Consider the following 6,736-nt stretch of genomic DNA (forward strand, 5'->3'; position numbering starts at 1 on the left):
AGAAGGGCTTATGCCCGAAACGTCGATTCTCCTGTTCCCTGGATGCTGCCTGACCTGTTGCGCTTTTCCAGCAACACATTTTCAGCTCTGATCTCCAGCATCTGCAGTCCTCACTTTCTCCTAAACAACTTGTGAGGCCTTGGGTTTTCTTTTTAATTTGGAACAATGGAAGCAGTGTGGGTGTGGCCAGCTCTCAGAGACCTGGCTTCCTAGTTTCTTTAGCTTTAAGCAGCAGAAGCTGTTTGGGATCTCAAAACAGTTGGTGGCCTCAGTGAATGCTTCCTGATTGCTACACTCTCTGAACCATCTCTTGATACTTTTTCACCTCCTGGTTTGGAGAACAGCTATAAGAATCTGTGCCTGAATTTGCCTTCTTGCCAAGGGGTGTGTTTATGGGATATTACTATACTGGAACAGTTAATTATTAATAGGTACATTATCTATTATTCGGTTAACTTTTCCAATAGTTAAGTTATTCTAAATTCTGCTTTCTTGTGTTTGTATTTTAACTACAGTGGTTAAATAAATTGTGTTTTGCTTAAAGTCAAGTAGTTTGACCAGTCACATTGCATCTGACTCTTCACATCTACCTTTAAAATAAGAAAATGTTTGTGCCAAGGCAACCTTAAATATTTCGAGGGGATCTGGTCTGGTCCATAACAATTGCAAACTTGTAAAAGACTTCATACATGCTCTTCAATCCAGGGTTGAATTTGACATTAAAAAGAAGTTAATCAACTCAGTAGTCAAGAAGATTACTTTCAACATGCTTCTTTGGTTACACCCATATATCCACAGAAAGATGAGAGGTATGCCCAGATCATATAGTCTCTGGCTAGTTGGAGGTTAGACGTACAGCCAGAAATGTGGATCACAACCCGTCAGAGATGCCAAAGCACAGATTCCATGAGAATTGCTGGAGAAGATTGAACTTGCAACGGGCAGTTCTTCAGCTCATCACAAACTTCAAGAAATATCTCTGTTGTGACAAGAACTTTGGACATTTTCAATTTACTTTTTCAAAATGTTTATTCTTTTAAGGGATATGGCATCACTGGGTGAGTCAGTATATATTGCCTATCCTTAACTGATCTAGAGAAGGTGGCCTTAAGCTGACATCTTGAACCATTGGGACCTTGGAATGTAGGTGTACCCACACTGTAGTTAGGAAGGGATTCACAGGAGTTTGGGATGTACATGTAATTACACTACTGTTAGGAAGGGATTCACAGAATCTTAGGATGTAGATATACTCACACTGCTGTTAGGAAGCGATTCACAGGATTTTGACCTAGTGCAGTTAAAAAAAATGGCAAAATACAACACTTTTAATTGAGGATGGTATGTGACTTGGATGGGAAAGAGCAGGTAGTGGTTTTCAGTTTGCCTGTTTTCTTGTCCTTCGAGATAACAGAAGTGGCAGTTTGGAAGGTGCTATGAGAAGAGTCCTGATGTGTTGTTAAAATACATTGTGTCAATGGGGCACACTGCTGCCATTGTTTTTCAATGGTGGAAGGAGTGAAAGTCTCAAGTAGTGGACGGAGTGCCAGTCAAGCAGGTTACATTGAACAGCATGGAGCTTCCTGACTTGTTTCTTGTGAATGTTGGACAAAATGTGGGAAGTCAGAAGATGAATTATTTGCCTTAGAATTGTCAGATTCTGAACTGCTTTGTAGCCAAAGTGTTTATATGGCTAATTCAGTTCAGTTTTTGATTTACTGTAACTCCCAGGATGTTGTTCAACACCAGGTTAGAGTGCAACAGGTTTATTTAGAAGCACTAGCTTTCAGAGCGCTACCTTCATCAGGTAACTGTGGAGCAGGACCATACAACACAGGATTAATAGCAAAAGATTACAGTGTCATGCAACCGAAATGATATATTGAACAAACCTAGATTATTGTTAAGTCTTTCATCTTTTAGAATGCATTGCAGGTTTCTGTTCATTACTATGTAAATCTGAGAACTTCTTTTAAGTCACATTTTAGATAACGATTTGGAGGTGTTGGTGTTGGACTGTGGTGGACAAAGTTAAAAATCACTCAACACAATTTCATGTAAATCTGAGAACTTCTTTTAAGTCACATTTTAGATAACTTAACGATTTGGAGGTGTTGGTGTTGGACTGTGGTGGACAAAGTTAAAAATCACTCAACACAATTTCTCAAGGCAGAGAGGGGCTAGCAGGAGGTCATTGTTCACATTGGAACCAACGACATAGGAGGGGAAAAGGTTTAAATTCTGAAGGAAGATTACATAAAGTTAGGCAGGAATGAAAAAGGAGGTCCTCGAGAGTAGTAATGTCTGGATTACTCCCAGTCTTATGAGCTAGTGAGGGCAGGAATAGGAGGATAAATGCATGGCTGAGGAGCTGGTGTATGGGAGAAGGATTCACATTTTTGGATTATTGGAATCTCTTTTGGGTCTTTTGGGACCTGTACAAGAAGGATGGACTGCACCTGAATTGGAAGGGGACTAATATACTGGCAGGGAGATTTACTAGAGCTGCTCGGGAGGATTTAAACTAGTAAAGTGGGGGAGTGGGACCCAGGGAGATAGTGAGGAAAGAGATCAATCTGAGACTGGTACAGTTGAGAACAGAAGGGAGTCAAACAGTCAGGACAGGCAGGGACAAAGCAGTGAACAAGGTAGGACTGATAAATTAAACTGCAGTTCTCTCAATGCAAGAGGTTATTTCAATGCAAGGGGCCGAACAGGGAAGGGAGATGAACTCAGGGAATGGTTAGGAACTGGGATAACATAGCAATTACAGAAACATGGCTCAGGAATGGACAGGACTGGCAGCTTAATATTCCAGGATACAAATGCTGCAGGAAGGATAGAAATGGAGGCAAGAGAGGAGGGGAGTGGCATTTTTGATAAGGGATAGCATTACAGCTGTCTGAGGGAGGATATTCAGGGACGTACATCCAGGGAAGTTATTTGGGTGGAACTGAGAAAAAAGAAAGGGATGATTAGGGATAGTCAACACAGCTTTGTGCGTGGGAAATCATGCCTTACAAACTTAATTGAGTTTTTTAAAGACGTAACAAAGAGGATTGATGAGGGCAGAGCAGTAGATGTGATCTATATGGACTTCAGTAAGACGTTTGACAACGTTCCCCGTCAGAGACTGGTTAGCAAGGTTAGATCTCACGGAATACAGGGAGGACTAGCCATTTGGATACAGAACTGTCTCAAAGGTAGAAAACAGAGGGTGGTGGTGGAGGGTTGTTTTTCAGAGTAGAGGCCTGTGACCAGTAGAGTGCCAGAAGGATCGGTGCTGGGTCCACTACTTTTCATCATTTATATAAATGATTTAGATGCGAGCGTAAGAGGTACAGTTAGTAAGTTTGCAGATGACACCAAAATTGGAGGTGTAATGGACAGCGAAGAAGGTTACCTTAGATTAAAATAGAATCTTGATCAGTTGGGCTAATGGGCTAAGAAGTGGCAGATGGAGTTTAATTCAGATAAGCGCAAGGTGCAGCATTTTGGGAAAGCAAATCTTAGCAGGACTTATATACTTAATGGTAAGGTCCTAGGGAGTGTTGCTGAACAAAGAGACCTTGGAGTGCAGGAAAGTGGAGCACCTTGAAAGTGGAGTCACAGGTAGATAGGATAGTGAAGAAGGTGTTTGATAAGCTTTCTTTTATTGGTCAGAGTATTGAGTACAGGAGTTGGGAGGTCATGTTGCAGCTGTACAGGACATTGGTAAGGCCACTGTTGGAATATTGCATGCAATTCTCATCTCCTTCCTATCGGAAATATGTTATGAAACTTGAAATGGTTCAGAAAAAATTTACAAGGATGTTGCCAGGGTTGAAGGATTTGAGCTATAGGGAGAGGCTGAACAAGCTGGGGTTGTTTTCCCTGGAGCATCGGAGGAACATTTAAGAGGCATTTGGATGGGTATATGAATAGGAAGGGTTTGGAGAGATATGGGCCGGATTCTGGCAGGTGGGACCAGATTGGGTTGGCATATCTGGTTGGCATGGACGGGTTGACCGAAGGGTCTGTTTCCATGCTGTACCTCTCTATGACTCTATGACCAGGTAAAAGTCCAACAGGTGCTTTTGGAAGCACTAGCTTTTGAAGTGCTGCCCCTTCAGGTGGTTTTGGAGCAGCATCATAAGTCACAAACTTTCTCGCAACAGTGTTATGGAATGTAATATTGAACAAATTTAGCTTAAGTCTTTCATCTTTTAGAATGACCATATTAGTTTCGGTTCCTTCATATGTAAATCCCAGAACTTTTTTAAAATTACATTCTCAAGATAGCTTTTAACAATAGGTGTCATCTCAGCTCAGATAATGCATTGAAGGTATGAATTTAAAGTCTATCTGTGTCCCAATGTTAGATCAGACTGATTCTATTTCTAAAGTGGGAGTTACAGAATCTTACATGGATTTATGCAGTTTCTGAACAAAACAAAGTGCAATCCTGCAAGTTCAAATTCACCTGTTGGACTATAACCTGATGTGTGATTTTTAACTTAGCTAACTTAAGGTTTTATAAACAAAAGTGACATCATAGCACAGTCAATGTATTAAAAGTGTGAGGTTAGAGTCTGTTTGTATTCCAATCTTGAGTCAGACTGGTTCTATTTCCAAAGTAGGAATTTATAAAATGTCACATGACTTGACTGCCTGCATTGACTGCCTATAGATTGTGCACTTTTTAAGCAAAATAGAATGTATCTGAAAATATAATGCTGTAAATGCAAATTCATCCCATAGACTTATTTGTGTGTGCGTCTCACTGTCATGCACGCAGACACACATATAAGTCTGTGGGGTGAATTTGCATTTGCAGAATTAGATTTACAGATACATTCTATTTTGCTCACAAAGCACACAATCTGCAGGCAGTCAATGCAGACAGTCAAGTCATATAATATGTTATAAACTCGACATTAGAAATAGAATCAATCTGACTCAAGATTGGGATACAAACAGACTCTAACCTCACACCTTTAATGCATTGTCTGAGCTATGATGTCACTTTTTAAATAAAACCTTAAGTTATCTCAAGAATGTGACTTAAAAGAGTTCTGGACTTTACATATTAATGAACCAAAACCGGCAACTCATTCTAAAAGATGACAGACTTAACAGCAATCTAGGTTTGTTCAATCTATCAATTCAGTTGTCTGATACTGTAATTTTCTTCTATAAAATTCTGCATCTTATATTTCTGATACACTGCTACCTGATGGAGGAGCTCTGAAAGCTAATTCTTTTGAATGAACCTGCTGGACTATAACCTAGTGTTATTGATTTTTAATTTTGTCCACCCCAGTCCAACACCAGCTCCTCCACATCTCAGGATGTCGATAGTGGGGGATTCGGTGATAGTCATGCTACTGGAGGTCAAGGGGTGATGATTATATATTTTTTTATGGAGATAGTTTTTGTCTGCAATGTGTCTGTTGCAAATGTTACTTCCAATTTATAAACTCAAGCCTGAATGTTGATTCATATGGACATGGATGATTTCAGTGTGTCTGAGGAGTTACAAATAGTAACTGTACAACTCACTCCCTCAATTCTCCATTCAATGTTTCAACCAAACCCCACTAGTTCTCCAACTTCCCCAATCCAATTTGCTGGGACTGCACTGCATAATTCTCCTTGATCATTCCATCGCCATCTCTTTGACAACACTTGAACCGTCCAACTCTGACTCTCTCTGACTTCCTAAAGTCCTGCCACTGCTCTTTTCCAACCAACCTACCACCCTGCTATTCCAATCAATTGCCATCCTACTCACCCACTATCTTACCTGTCTACCAAGTCACTTACCTACCACCCTTCCTATTTACTGACTTACCATACTTACCATACCCACTCATACAAGAACACATTTGCCCATTCAGTCTTGAACATTAACCAACTGAGTCATCTGAGATACTTAATTTATTACCAGAATACAGCTGCTAGTGTGGTAATAATGGGGTTTGCCTTCTGTGCAGCTTTTCTGTGCTATTCACTCAGCAGTTTCTGACACTGAAGGAGCTTTGCAAAATCCTCCAACAGAAGATTGGTCGGAAAAATCTGAGGAAAGTCAGTGGGTCGTATTTTTTGTAATCTGTTCACCTTTGAAGGAGGAGTTTTAATATTAACCAGAAGATTTGAGCTTTGGTATCCCTGAAACATTGCCACTACACTCAATTGAAGAGGTGAACTAGGCAGAAGATTGTAAAGCATGTGAGACGTAATTTAACATAATTGGATGTAATTTAAGGAGCATTCTGTTAAAAAAAACCTGCTTAGAACTCTGTTATCCCGCTGTTTCTACACAAGGAAAATAAATGAATGATCAAAAGAAATATCAGTCATTAACAGTTGGTTTAGACAATAGCCTAGCATTGATTAGAAGTGATTAACAGTTCGTGAATGCATAGATATTAACGGGGTATGTAAGCCTTAAGTATAGCAATATCCACAGGGTTTCTTTTACTTTACAACCAAAAAAGACTTCTAAAACTGGAAATAGAAGGAAAATGGAAGCACTGTGAAATGAAGGAGATCTTTTAGAACATAGAACATAGAACAATACAGCACAGAACAGGCCCTTCGGCCCACGATGTTGTGCCGAACATTTGTCCTAGCTTAAGCACCTATCCATGTACCTATCCAATTGCCGCTTAAAGGTCACCAATGATTCTGACTCTGCCACTTCCACAGGCAGTGCATTCCATGCCCCCACCACTCTCTGGGTAAAGAACCTACC

This window comes from Chiloscyllium plagiosum, chromosome 1 (genome assembly GCF_004010195.1).
Source record: "Chiloscyllium plagiosum isolate BGI_BamShark_2017 chromosome 1, ASM401019v2, whole genome shotgun sequence".
Lineage (NCBI taxonomy): Eukaryota > Metazoa > Chordata > Chondrichthyes > Orectolobiformes > Hemiscylliidae > Chiloscyllium > Chiloscyllium plagiosum.